Raw genomic sequence first — 15,619 nt, 5'->3', positions numbered from 1 at the left:
CATATGGACCAGAAAAAAAGCTTACCTTAGATAACAAATAAATGGTTAACTTATTCTAATGTAAATCATAGAGATAGCACATAAGATTGAAAACTATAATAATATTATCTAGTACATTTTTAAATGCACAAAATTGCACATTTAATGACCAGAGATTTGTAAGGTTACCGGGAGAGCATACAAAGTTATAATTAGTCACAAATATAAGTAAGTTCAATTATAGAGAAAATAAATATGAATGATAGTAGTTAATGTCTTCCATTTGCAAAACAAAGCATAACTTCTAGAATGGCAAAATTCTGAGTTCTTAGACTCCCAGCTCAGTGACTCAGGGTTGAAAATCGTCTACTCTTTTCTTTTTGAAGATTATGTGTGTGTGTGTGTGTGTGTGTGTGTGTGTGTGTGTGTGTGTGTGTGTGTACAGAGAGAGTCTTACTCATTGTGTAGCCCAGGCTGGCCTTGATCTTGATCCTTCTGCCTCAGCCTGTGAAATGCTTATACTACAACCTTTATTTCTTTGATCTCTTTAGTTTTCCTTTGGAACCTAGTTAATTTCTCCATATACTCTATTAAAGGTGACAAGTACTGTGGAAGAATTATTTAACATTTCAGGTGATGCATCTTTTACTAATTTCTATACTTACTGATTATGGTGTTGTGCATTTAGTTCCAGCACATGAGAGATAAGGCAGGAACAGACAGCCTGGGTTAGACAATAAGCTCTGGGTAGGCCTGAGCTACATAGTGAGATCAGTCTCAAAAACCAAAACCAAACAAATGCAAAATATTCATTCTATTAAGTTAAGTGTAGTAAAGATGATATTAAGATTTTCTTTGTGCCAGATGATGATCGTGCATGCCTTTAATCCCAGCACTCAGGAGGCAGAGGCAGGTGAATCTCTGAGTTCGAGGCCAGCCTGGTCTACACAGTGAGTTCCAGGACAGTTAAGGCTGCACAGAGAAACCCTGTCTTGAAAAAAAAACATTTTTTTGCTTTCTGTGGTAACTGATTGATCACAACTAGTATATAATTTATGGGATATCCATTGATAGTCACTAGAAAAACTATACTATTATGTAATGAATACTGCATATAAATGAGGCACTGGATACTCTGCTATAAACTCTGTGAGTCAGGATTATTGTTCCCATTTTTCATGAGAAGGGTCTGGGCTTTATTCTCACAGGTCTTATGAGTCTAAAATTGTATGGCTATATAGCCACATTCTCTTATAAGTACACTACATGGTTTAGGTGTGGTGACTGTTGTAGGTTAGATTTCCCTGGAGCCGTTCTTTCAGATGATGTTTTGCATATGGGAATTTTAATAGTGAGTGCTATCGGACTCACCCCCCATGGGAAAGTGCAGTAGAAGAGGTTGGTCTGAGGTATTCACAGCAAAGGCCCTAGTAGATCCTTCAGGTCTCATACACTATATTGAATCAGGGTAAAGGCTTTTGTATCTCCAAGTTGCCTAGTGCTTGAATGCATCCTGATGGCATAGCATGGATGAGGTAGCTTTCTTTAGCTCAAGACTACAGACAGTCTCTGAAAGGAAAGACCCAGCTATGAGCCATCAGCTGCTCAACACCCCCAGAAGCTGGGAAAAGATGCCAGAGTCCAGGGAAGGAGATGGATGTGGGTGGTACCACACACAGTGACTCAGCTTGGGTTCTGAACACCTGTTTAGGGGCTTATAAGTTACACATCACATCATTTAATGTCAAAGGAACCAGACATAAGATTGAGGAAAGAAATTCAGACACTGCTTTGATTTATGGATAGGCAGGAATAGTTTCTCTGTCCTTTGTCAATTTCCTCTCCTGGACTGTTTCTCTTTGCATTTTTTTCTCTCTCACATATTTACATGGCATGCAACATGAACATGATGACTCTAGGTAAAACATGAAAACTTAGATGGCCAAGAAGGGGACAGAGAGGGAGAAAACTTGAAATATGGAAACAGAATGATTAACTCCATGTCCAAATCATCCTATATGATGTATATGAAAGTAACAATGGCCCTGTCCTCTAGATGCACGGTGTTACACTCTGAATAAGACCTAGTCTGTGGTTCTGCACCTCAACCATTGTTTAAATCCCCAATCTTTCCTTCTGGATTTCATTTTCCAAACCATATTAAAAGATATAGTTTCTTCAAGATGACTCTTGCCTCAGACAAATAGTGTTAATAATTATAGTGTTGATTGTAAAGAGAAAAATTTTAATAAGAACAATCAAAAATATTCCAAAGTTTAAGATAAAAATGTATATTCTTCACTGTTGTCTGTTTATCCATTAGGCAGCAGCTCTTAAGGGGGTAGAAAATCAACAGCTAGCAGGGATGGTTTATTGGGGCATGAATCCAAAATATATCCCTCGGGGATAATGAGTCCAGCTTATATGATGGGAAAATGTGAAGAGTCATTAATTCATATTATGCCGCTTTGCTCTTCTATCAATTACTGCAAAAACAAATTCTCTAAGCACCACTCTCATTTCAGCATGGCCAGCAAGATACTAACATGGTAGCTGGGGCTCAAAAGTTAATAATAAACCTGAATGAGGAATAATTTTGAGAGTACCCAAATGACAAAAGGCAGCGGAGAGTGAAAACTCAAAGGTTGCAGGATGTTATCTGATTAGACATCCATTGCCATTGTCCGCTAGCAACACGGTGCGTGAATTGCTGATGTGAGGTCTATGACCTCTGTGGTGGGATTGAGTTTGCACCAAAAGTCAGTGGCTCAGCATTTCCTTTCTTCTTTATAAAACTGCACACAACAGAGGGCAGAGGATAACAAATTTTCCTGCTAAAAGTTACTTGAGCCCATTGAAATACTGCCCAGTCAGAAATGTCAGCCTGTCAACTCACCCATGACTACTATTTTCCAACAGTTCCCTTCTCAAAATCTTCGTCTTAAGAGTCCTATGTTAGGAGAACAATCTTGAAGCCTACTTCAGACTCTAGGCACTTTTAAGTGCCAACTTCAAAATTAACATAAATTGTATACATCGCTTTTGTTGTTGTTACACACACACACACACACACACACACACACTGGTATTTGCAGCACTCACCTGGAATCTAGGCAGACAGCAGTCACCCTGTCCTGTTACATTCTGTGTTTCCCCCATCTAAGACACAACCACCACCAAGTCAAATAAACAGTGGTAAGAGCTAGCTTCCCCATTGATAATGCCATGCCATCTTGTGCCCAGTGCTGTGGGATGTTCTGTATGTCCTGTGGGAGCCCGTTCTTGGATTCCTTGTGGCGTTACCCAGTAGGTCCGCATAGAGGATTATTAGGACCACGGGCCTGAGTGCAGGTGTCTGAGATGGTCTGCACTTGGCTGTGCTGTGGGATGGTCTGTATGGCAAATGTGTTGCTCTGATTGGTTAGTAAATAAAACACTGGCCCATGGCTAGGCAGGAAGTATAGGCGGGACTAACAGAGAGGAGAAAAAGAAAGAACAGGAAGGCAGGAGTCACTGCCAGCTGCTGCCATGTAAAGATGCCGGTAAGCCACGAGCCATGTGGCAAGGTATACATTTATGGAAATGGATTAATTTAAGATATAAGAACAGTTAGCAAGAAGCCTGCCATGGCCATACAGTTTGTAAGCAATATAAGTCTCTGTGTTTACTTGGTTGGGTCTGAGTGGCTGTGGGACTGGCGGATGAGAGAGATTCGTCCTGACTGTGGGCCAGGTAGGAAAACTCTAGCTATAGCCCAGTGTACAATAACTTCCACATCTGCTCACCCCAGTTCATGCTGCTCCATGCAATGGAGCCAAGCAAACCTTCAGCATAAGCCACTGTTTCCCCATAGCTCCATTTCCTTTTCCACAACATACGCTGCTTCCATTTAGTTCTATAGACAAAACCCATAAAGGACCTTGTGTCTCAGAGGGATCAAATTGGTGTGTCTGTGACATGGAAAGTATGAGTGAGACAGAAAAAGAGAGAGGAGACAGAATAAAAAGAGAGAGAGAGAGCAAAGACAAAGAGGGCGAAACAGAGAAATAGCCCCATGCTTTGCACGTATGCGTGGAAACTCCTTTTCCTCCTGGCCCTTTGGGGGTGAGTGAATCATGTGTTTCACACACATCCTGATGACTTAGAGCCTACTGTTTGCACAGTCAAGAACGGCCATCCCATGAAGGGCACAGAACAACTCATTGTCTTCACGACCACCTACTGCTTGCATGCATATGCCGTCATTCTGAGTTACAGAACTCAGCTTTTCCACAGATTCATTTTCTATACATAAAACCCACAGCGGACTTTAGTGTAATTGAACAAATCAGAAACATCTTCTGCTTACAGACATTAGTTCTGAAAACACTAGGGCCTTTTTTTCCTGCTAGAATTTAAATATAGGTAGTTTGGTGACCCAGTGTTTTAGTGGTGGAAGCAGTATAGAAAAATAGAGGGTAACAAAAAGAAAGTCCGTGGTAGAACTAAAAGGAGTCATAAAAGTAAGATTATAAAGCATTAAGCACAGCCTTGAATATTAAAGTAAAATCCGTTTGGCGAATCTACAAGTAGCCAAAGTAATTGCCCTCAGTGTAATTCCTTAGTTTAATATGCCCAGATAATTCACTTTATGCAATTCAAAGAGGTTTGGAATGAAGGAGGGAAAAAAGCAGGACACTGTAGGAAGGCCAGTGTGCTTCCAGAGACCAAGACTCTAGTGCCATCTGCCCGTACTAAGGCAGTTACCAAATTCTGCTTTAATTTAATTTTCTGTGTTTGAAAATGAGAGTGACAGATGAGCCAATCCTGGAAGGATGATGATGAAGTGAACCACAAAGACTAAAATGGTGGGGTTTTGTAATTTTCCAGTACATCTTAAGAAAATAAGTCATTAAGCTAATTAAGACCACAATAATTCAATAAAAGTCACTCAAAATAGCACAATTGTAAGTATTATTTGAATTTAAAATTTTTACCCATGGCATTCCCTCAAAGAAGGCTCTGAGTAATGAATGCCTAAAGTCTAACAGGGGTGGACTTACTCTCAAACACTGAGGCCTCTGTTATGACAGATCCTTCTACCATGTTCAGGGTGGATGCTAGGAATACCAAGGGGTGGAATTAGTACCACCCTCCTGAAGAATTCAAGAAAGGCCCTGGGTCTCCTATAAACAACGCCCAAATACTGTGCTAGGCAATGAAAATCAGGAATTGACAAGAGACCATCATGATTAATACTGAAAAGGAGTTATACTTGGCAACTGGCACTAATTGAAATGGAGAATGATACTGAGTTGTAGTGCTTCTAAAATATAAGGGTTTGTGTCATTCGTAAACGATGTTTTAAAGTTCTTTTTCTCAAACTAAAAAGACTTCCAAGTTGGTCCCTAGAAAACACCCTATTCTACTGTGCTAAGGAAACAAGACCAATAACTACATATACAAATGAAACAACTGATAATGTTAAAATGGAAATCGGTAAGATCGTGAGCTGTGTCAAGAGTATGAAGAAATAACATTGAACACTTAAGTACTAATTTAAATTACATTTTAAAATAAGATTTGTAGTTACTGCCTTCTTTGGATCTTGTTATTTCTTTTCAGTTTTCATATTTTGTGGTACTTGAGATTAAAGCCAGGGTCGCATAGATGCAAGGTTGACACTCCAATTCTGAGCTGTGTCCCTGGATGACGGTTTGGATTGTATGTGTCTCTAAAGAGTTCATGGCTAAAGGTGTGGTTGCTAGTTTGTGGGCCTGTAGAGAGGTGGGGCCTTTAGGAGGTAAGGTGTAACAGGAGGACATCAGGCCAGTAGGGGCATGCCCTAGAAGATGATGTTGTTATCCTAGACCCTTCCTCCATCTCTTGGCTTACCAGTCACCCTGAGGAAGCAACTTTACTCTACCACATACTTCCCATCATGCTTTCTGCCTCACCACAGACCCAACAGCAACAAGGCCAGGTGACCACAGACTGGAACCTCTGAAACTTTGACCCAACCAAATCTTTCCTCTGTGTAAATAGGTTTCCTCGGTGGTTTTCTTATTGTAGCAACAGAAAACTGACTAAAGATGATCGATAATTTCAACATTTCTAGACTGAGTTTCCCTTTTTATCTCCTCCTTATTCTTCCAGCTACCTGATGAGCATTTCTGCCTCAATATCCCCACCTACTCTGAAGCCCTGGTGTCATCAAAAATGTTCTACTTGCCCCTTGTGCCTTGTATGTTTCCATCATGTTCTTTGTCTTCCTAGTCAGAAATCCAAAAGTCTTAAGTCCTGATCTTTCCCCTCCACGCACAATCAGTCTCCAAATCTAGCATATGCTCACTTCTTCAAATAACTCTCTTGTTCTGTTCCTTACCGCTCCTATTAAAATTCTATTTTTCCAAAATATTCCCTAGCTTATTCCAAAATCAATCTTCCCTTCTTTCAGTCTTGCTAAATCCTCTTGGCTTCTCTTTACTCACTCTAGAGCAACACACCTAAAGTGCCCACAACTTCTAGCTTGAAGCACCTCAGAGTCTTGGTGGGTTGCCCTCACCATGCACACATGCACTGGAATGTAAGGTTCCACATTGCTGTACAGCTCACTGCTTTCCCTTTTGGGGTTCACAGCCCCACCCCACTGTTCCTGCCTATACCACTCTCTCTATCTCTGCTCTTTATATGGCTCATTTCTGTTCATCTTTCAAAAGCCATTTCAGGGCTCATCTTCAGGGGCCTGATTCACCAAACACCATCCTCCAGATTTGGGGTACATTAGATGCTTGTTGCAGTCCTCAATGCATCATCAATACGCTTGTATCCTACTGGAGCGGGTCATACTTTTTTTTTATAGATCTATCACTAATATTGGAGAGATACTTGTTGATGCTCGCTGTCTTTGCTTTATGAGAACATAGTAAGGTTTACTGAAAAAAAACTCGAAGGAAAACACATTAAAAGGTTTGAGAGTATTTTGGAAGGTTATAAATAATTATAAATAATACTGATTAGTTTTCTTATTATCTAAAAATATTTAGGCTTACAGTATGCTTTCATATAATCTAAGCCATTTGAGCCTTGGCAGGCCAGGTATGGCATATATAAAGGCTGACAGCCCCTAGCTACATAAGAATTCTCAGAAATAAAGCAATATTACTGTGCTCTGTTTGCTTGTTTTGTTTTGTTTTTAGGGGGTGGAGCTGTTTCATTTTAGACACAGTCTCACTGTGAAGCTCTGGCTGGCCAGGAACTATGCAGACCAGACTGACATTTAACACTCAGAATTCTGATTGCCTCTGCCTTGAGTGACAGTATTAAAGGTATGCCATGACACCCAGTTATACAATGGTCTTTTGTTGCTGTTGCTTTACGGATGTGCATAAGAGTATGCACATATATGCTCAAATGTGTCTTCATAGATCAAAGTTTTACTTAAAATAACTTCCAATTTTGCTAAAATAACCAATTTATTTACAAATAAAATTTCTCCCCCAACGAAAATCTCTTCATTTCATACAGAGAAGTCTCAGAATCAGTTCCCTATTCATTCTTTGAAGAAGTCAATTGTGGCAGACAGACCCATTAATCTAACTACTAAGGATAAAAAAAAGTCATCTGCTCTCACCTTCAGAAGATCCACTGGTCAGAAACCTCCCAAGGTGTCCCTGATTTCTATGTCCTCCTTTTCTCAGGATGACATTAACATCTGGCAGTAGCCTTGGTCAAAGCCTTCAGCAAGCAGAGGTACTGGATGTCACTGGAGAATATCACAGAAATCCCTGAGAAGAAAAAAACCCACAAAGGAATGTAAACTATTGGTGGTCAGTCATTTCTATTAAGCTGAGATTTCCTTTTTATTATTAACCCAAAATAAACAAGGGAACTTAATACATATGTAATTCTATGATTGGTTTCAACCAAACATTATTGCATTTGTAGGCATTAGTAATTCTAAGAACTTGAAGCAATTTAAGGGACAAGGGTAATGAAAAAAAGGTAACTTAATTCCAATTACATTTCAGTGTGGCAGAGGAATCTGAATTACTTCTAAATGGAAGCAAACAACTGTGCACACTAATCAAAAAAGAAAAGAATAGGACTGGATTTTATTCTTCTCTGCTACTTCGTGGTAATACATCAACACATTATATTCCTCTGGCAAGAATCTAATACAGGCTGAAAAGAACCAACAATGAAGAACTCAGCATTTGATCAAAGTTGACAATGCCAGAGATTTTGGCAATGCAATTCCATTTTAGAGGTGGTTTTGAAGGTGGTGAGAAAAGATGGCAACCAGAAATAAAGGGTTTGCTGAGCACAGTGTAGTAAGAAAAAAACAGGTAAGGTAATATGGAACTAAACAGAATGAAACCTTAATTAAATTAAATCCACCAAGCAGGAGTGCTTGAATAGTGTGTTTATTTAATACCTCTCTTCTATCAGAAAGAGTAAAAAAACCACAGACAGGATTGTTTAGAAAGCCACTGTTCCCAGAACTGCAGACCACAGAGAGAAGAGCTGAAGTGGGAATTCAGACCCTTTTCCATGAACAGCATGAACTTGGGCTTTCTAAGTGCTCCTCGACCCCAGCTGCACTCTAGGTGGACAGACTGGGAAGATGGCTCAGTGGAACATCAGGCGCGGTGAAGGCCTGAGTTTAAATACCCAGAACCATGTTAGGCTGCCCATAGTAGCTCATGCCTGTAATCCCAGAATTACTCCAGTGACATGGGAAGTAGAGACAGAAAGCCTCCCTCCACAACCTCTCAATCCAAAACTGGTATGTGTGGCCACACAAAAGCCCCTGTCTCAAATAAGTCTAATTTTCAGACTGTCCTCTGACTTTGTCATCTATTTGTCTTTTCTGTGTCAGCTTGTTCTTACACTGAAAGGAGAAACAGAAGCATCCCGGTACTCTTGGATTTTATCTGTATTTGTTTGTCAGAGGGTTAATGTTTTACGGAGTGATTAGTAAAGGCTGAATACTGAATACTCAGTTCTGTTTCAGCTCAGACAATTACCAGAAGAGTCATTACCAAAATCCGCCCTACATGACTCAGTCCATCTGATGTCTGAATTTAAATGTGGCACTGGAGTCTCTGGAATGTCCTCTGTAATAACTTCAGATGATAAAGTCTTGTACATATCTTCCTTCATCTGAAAGAAGGATCTGTGCTGCAGTTTGCTAATATACCTCATGTAAACTACATAAATCATTTCCTTTCTTGAACAGCATTGCTACTGACTATAACAAAATCTAATTTATAAATATTTCACACATTAAATTGACTTTGGTTAAGAAGCTAATGCAAGAACATTACTGTCTCCGAAATATGGGCATAGTTTAATTCCATTGTATTACAATCATCTCCAGGGCTCTTTATAATAGTAACATAAAAGGTGGATTTTCATTAGACAGTGCTGGAAAGAAACAAAAAAAAGACAAGAAAAATAAAAACACAGGTGATGGGGGAGGCTGGAATGTCACTGAGTCTAACCATCTCTCTGTCTGTGGTTCATTCCATGTTTACAAAGCTCCACATAGAGCTGAATCTCTCATCTTATATTTGTACCTCACCGGTTCCAAGCCTTCCCCCAGCAGCCAGACTCAGAATCACATTCTAATGTGAACATCCCAATAGTATCCAGAAAAAGAAGGACGAGCTGTTTCTTTGGCAGAGTCATCCAATGACGGGACTCAGGAGCAACTCTGAAGTGGGTGGGTGGCCCACTAAAGAGCTTCACACAGAGGTCTGTGTTCTAAAAGGTGACAATGAACTAAGTCAATCAAGTTGGGTTACTCTGGAGTTTGGGTAGTATACTGAAGATACAGGAGATCCAATGAAGGGCGAAGCAGAAAAGACACAGAAGGAAAATGGGAAGCAGACAGTGCCTGGGGTTATCTCAACCTGTCAACTTCCTACCTTCCAGATCTAAGCAGGAACTATGGAATGAGTCCCTCTTGCTTAGGGTGCCCTAGTGATTAATATCTCTCTTCAAGGGTCTTTTTGTTAGAATTAAGTTCTTAGATTTTGTATCCATTATGTTCAAAGCATTTGAAATCCCAATTCTGATCTTACAGAATGGGTGTTATGCCCTTCACCTTCACATCATCCACAAATGAAAGAAGTACACAGTCAAGAATAGATTCATACTATAACAGTATAAAATGAATAAATACCAACTGGATAATCAACAAAGACAAATATGCTCTTCTGTCTTGGTTGTTACTAAAAATGTATAATTTCCAATACTGCAAATCATCCTAATGATATAAAATGCTACTTCAGCTGATAGATAAAGGTTTCAGCCCTCAACTAGTTAAAGACTGGAAAACCCAGAATTATGTCTGAGAAACAGTCAAGAAAATAAGGGTGTAGCTGAGAAAACCATCAGCTAAAACTTCACAGTTATAGCAACCAACTGTGCAGTGGACCCAAGGAGTCATGTTTGAGAAACATATTGCAGAAACAGAGCCAGGTTAGTTTCAGCCTTCCCTGAGGCGATCATGGAAATTAGAAAAATCTGTCATTTTAGATCCTCTGGTATACCCTGCCAAAGTGCAATTGTTTTCCTAAGATATCAACTGTGTTGTCTAATTTAGCTTTCAGTAAGCCTTGTGGGATCTCCCATGACAGTAGAATGCCCCATGGTCATTTTAAGTTCCATGTCTGGTTTTCCCAGTTTTGTCTTCAGCCTCACTGTCAAGCTGGACAGTTCCCAGAGTAACCCAGTCCCTTTTTTTCTAGTCTGACTGGAAACCTCTAGTCCTCCCCCGGCTGGTTCTCAGCGCTTTGAAGGGCCTGCTGGGCCAGCCTATAATGAAAGCATATGAGGAGGTAAGGGTATAACTCAGGTGGTAAAGTGCTTACATTAAAAGCACTAGGGTGTGAGTTCAATCCCCAAAACTCATGTTGAAAGAGGCTGGGTGTGGTGACACATGTGTGCAGTCTCAGTTCTGGGGAGATAGAGACAGGCAGATCACTGGGATTTGCCGGCCAGCCAGACTGGCCTATTTGGAGAGTTCCTGGTCTCAATGAAAGCTAAAACAAAAACAAAAGTAATGTCTGGTGTCCGAGGCATGACACCTGATGTTGCCCTCTGACCTTCCCATGTACCTGCGTGCACATATACACCCAACACCCATAAATATCCACACACAGAAAAGCACACAGTGTTTGTGTGATGGATTTCACACCATCAGTGTTGATCAGGCAAAGGCCTTCTTGGCATGCCTCTTTTTTCTCAGATGTGGTGATTATTCAATCATTTACACTACAATGCTTCCTTTAGATTCATAAGGGTGAGGCCCTGCTACAAGCTACAAAACATGCTTGTGCTGGAAATAAGACCCAGCAGCTTCTGCTAAAATCAGGTAAAATACTATTTTATGTTCACGGGCACTTTGGGTTCCTTTTTTCTACAGTGATTCTCACTTAATACTGTAAAACAACTGCCTTGCTCTTCAGATTAAAAACTAGCAAGCATCTCTCCTCTCACTCCTTGCTTCATCCCAGCCCCCAACCCTAGCAGCCATCCCCTGATAACCCAAATCCTCTCCTGCGAGGGCAACAAGAAAGCTGAAGGCAGATCCACATGTCTTCTGCACCTCCAGATCCAAATCCCCCCCAGTCTCATCCCTAGCTCTGTAGCAGAAAACCTGATGCAGTCTCTCTTTCCTCTTTGATTCCATCCCCAACAGATCACAAAGATCTTCTCCTCCAATCTTCCTTCCCCCAACTCATCCCAGTATCCCAGACTATAACACTAGCAGGCATTCCCTGTGAGCACAGCAGCTGAGCAGGCCAGAGAAACAGGTAAGCTAATTGTAAGACATTGACCATTCCCTCCTCTCCTCCAAAACCAATCCCCCAGTCCCATCCCTATCTTTGCAACAGAACACCTGCTGCAGCCTTCCTTCCTCCTCTGCCCACATCTCCTGTGGATCCACAGAGCTTCCCCTCCTAACAGCCCCCTCTCCACTTGTTGCTTTATCCTATTCACAACTCCCTGCTAACACACAGACCACTCCTGCCAAGGAAGTAGGTATGCTGTCTATAGATCTTCCTCTCTCCTGATATTCCTCTAGATCCAATATTCCAGTCTCATCTACTGTAGCACCCTAGCAGACTCTCTGGGCTGACCTCTCTTCATTGTCTCCCCCATTCTAAGAAAACGAAATAAACAGATCCTGGTGGAACACTCTGCTCTCCTTCCTCCTGCGAATTTCTTTGGACTCCCAGCCTATCCCTATTCCTAATTGTCAGCTCCCGATACCCAGAAACACAATTTTAACTAGAAACCTAAGTGGCCACAGCTATCACATCCAAAGAAAATGTCCTTCTGGGCAACACATGGACATCATACTCTCCAAAAATCTGGAGAGGAAACAGAAACCAAGGAACAAAACACCCACCCAACAAAGACAAACCCAGAAATCAGCACCTAGATATATAATCATCTCAATTCCAGATGCCTAGATGTCAGCATAAAAACCCAATTAATAACAGGGTAATATGTCTTCACTAGAGCCCAGCTATCTTACCACAGTAGGTCCTGCATATTCCCACATAGCTGAAGCACAAGGAAAAGACATCAAAACCATCTGTATGAAGATGATAGAAGTCCTTAAAGAGGACATTAATAAATCCTTTAAGAAATGCAGGAAACACAAAGAGTAGAAGGAAACAAATAAAACTGTTCAAGGCCTGAAAATGGACTCAATAAAGAAAACCTAAATTCAGGGAATTCTGGAAATGAAAAAAATTTTTAGATTTATTTATTTACTATGTATACAGTGTTCTGCCTTCATGTACGCCTACATGCAAGAAGAGGGCACTAGATCTCATTATAGATGGTTGCAAGGCACCATGTAGTTGCTGAGAATTGAACTCAGGTCCTCTGCAAGAGAAGCCAGTGCTCTTAAACTCTGAGACATCTCTCCAGCCCCTGGAAATGAAAAACCCAGGAATTTGAACAGGAACTGCAAGGGCTTCACCAATTGAATACAAGAGATGAAAGATAGATTCTCAGGCATTGAAGATATGAGAGAAGAGATATGATACATCAGTCAAAGAAAATGTTAAATCTAAAATACTCCTGACACAAAATATCCAGGAAATCTGGGATAGTATGAAAAGACCAAACATAAGAAGAACAGGAATAGAAGAAGGAGAAGAATCTCAGATCAAAGACCTGGGAAATATATTCAGCAAAATCATAGAAGAAAATTTTCCTAACCTAAAAAGTACAGGGGGGTTGGGCGCACGCTTAATAGCACGGAGCAGAGCAGCGATCTCTGTGAGTTCAGGCACCTGCTACAAGTGAGTCAGAAAGGCGCAAAGTAACAGAAAACCTTCTGAAAAAAAAAAAAAAAAAAAAAAAAAAAAAAAGTACAAGAAGCATACAGAACACCATATAGATTGGATCAGAAAACAAAGTCCCTTTGGCACATAATAATCAAAACACTAAACAAACAGAACAAAGAAAGAATATTAAAATCTACAAGGGAAAAAGACCAAGTAACATATAAAGGCAGACCTATTAGAATTGCACTCAACTCTAAAAGTCAGAAGGGCCTAGATAGATGTGCTGCAGACGCTAAAAGACCACAGATGCCAGCCCAGAGTTTTATACCCAGCAAAATGTTCAATCACCAGAGACTGATAAAAGTAAGATATTCCATGATAAAGCCAAATTTAAATAATATCTATCTACAAACCCAAGACTACAGAAGGTGCTAGGGGGAAAAAGCATTCCATCACCTACTCTGGTGATGGGATGGCCAAGCACCCTGATAGTTGTGCCATAAACCATCAAGACTGAGGAATCTGGATGCAGACATCCACGGTGGCCCTGGTGGAGCGTGGAGTATAATTAGTGAGAAAGAGGAGGGTTTATATGAGTGAGAATTGTGAAGCAAGGTGGATAAAGCAAGGGAAATAACAAATGAATAGAAGCACATGAACTATGAACAAAGGCTGAGGGCCCCAACTGGGTCAGGCCTCTGAATGGGTGAGACAGTCATTTGGCTTGATCTGTTTGGGAGGCAGCTGGGCGTGGTGCGGTCCTGGTCCTTGCATGAGTTGGTTGTTTGAATCTGGACTTATGCAGGACGCTGCTCGGTCTGGAGCGGAGGATGGACCTGCCTGGACTGAGTCTATCAGGTCGATCCCAGTCCTCGGGGGAGACCTTGATCTGGAGGAGGTGGGAATGGGGGGGGGGCAGGGGGGCGGGGGGCGGGGGGGAGAGCATGGGAATCTGTGGCTATTATGTGGAACTGAATGGTGTTGTAAAATAATAAATAAATAAATAAATAAATAGAAAATGGAAGAAAAAAACAACCCCTCCAACCTAATAAGGTTAACTAGACCCATGGAAACACAGGGAATAAATAATCTCACACCAGCAAAGCAAAAACAAGGAAAGCACATAGATACACACACACTCTACCAACAACAAAACAATAGGATTCAATAATCATTGGCCATTGATATCTCTCATTATCGATGATCTCAATTCCCCAATAAAAAGACACAGACTAACAGAATGGATTAAAAAAACAGGATCCATCCTTCTATAGTATCAAAGAAACACACCTCAGAATCAAGGATAGATATTACCTCAGGGTAAAGGGCTAGAAAAAGATATTTCAAGCAAATGGACCTGAGAACCAAGCTGGTATAGCCATTTTAACATCTAACAAAATAGAATTGAAAATAAAACTAATCAAGAGAGATAGAGAAGGAAACAACACACGCATCAAAGGAAAAACCCACCAAGGTGGCATTTCAATCCTTAATATCTATGCCCCAAACACAAGGGCACTCAAATTTGTAAAAGGAAACAGCACAACACTACTACACCTTAAATCACATATTGATCTTTCACACACTGGTAGTGGGAGACCTGGATACCCCACTCTAACCAATGGACAAGTCAACCAGACAAAAACTAATGAAAAATACTGGACCTAACAGACATGATAAACCAAATGGACCTAACAGATATTTTCAGAACATTTCACTCAAACATAAAACAATATACCTTCTTCTCTGCACCTCATGGAACTTTGTCCAAGATTGAATGTATACTCAGTCACAAAGTAAGTCTCAACAGATATAAGAAAACAGAAATAGCTCCCTGCATCCTTTCAGATCACCATGGATTAAATCTGGATATTGACAACAGAAAGCTTACAAACTCATGGAAACTGAACAACCCTCTACTGACTGAAAAATGGGTCAAGACAGAAATAAAGAAATTAAAGACTTTCTAGAATTCAATGAAAATGAACACACAGCATACCCAAACTTACTGGACATGATGAAAATAGTTCTAAGAGGCAAGTTCATAGCTCTAAGTGCTTATATTTTAAAAAAAAAATGGAGAGATCTCATACTAGCAACTTAATAGCACACCAGAAAGCTCTAGAATAAAATGAAGTAGTTACTTTACACTAAAGAGGAGTAGACAGAAAGGAATAATTACACTCCAGACTGAAATTAGAAAAACTGAACAATACAAAGAATCAGTGAAATAAATGGTTGATTCTTTGAAAAAAAAAAAAAAACACCAAGATAGACAAACCCTTATCTAAACTATCTTAAAGACAAAGAGAGGATATCCAGATTAATAAAATCATAATTGAAAA

General features: G+C 40.4%; 1 protein-coding gene across 48 annotated transcripts in view; it reads right to left on the bottom strand.

Annotated features, from left to right (window-relative positions):
- The window catches only part of Nrcam (neuronal cell adhesion molecule), a 280,815-nt gene that overhangs the window by 209,337 nt on the left and 55,859 nt on the right, over positions 1-15,619 (bottom strand). For all 48 annotated transcript variants that reach the window (XR_003735962.2, XM_028882713.2, XM_028882726.2 and 45 more), the window contains exon 2: positions 7,592-7,745. The gene's annotated coding sequence lies outside the window, so the exon portion shown is untranslated. The remainder of the gene's footprint in view (positions 1-7,591; positions 7,746-15,619) is intronic.

Source organism: Peromyscus leucopus, chromosome 14, assembly GCF_004664715.2.
Source record: "Peromyscus leucopus breed LL Stock chromosome 14, UCI_PerLeu_2.1, whole genome shotgun sequence".
Classification (NCBI taxonomy): domain Eukaryota; kingdom Metazoa; phylum Chordata; class Mammalia; order Rodentia; family Cricetidae; genus Peromyscus; species Peromyscus leucopus.
This window is presented reverse-complemented; position numbering and strand designations above follow the sequence as displayed.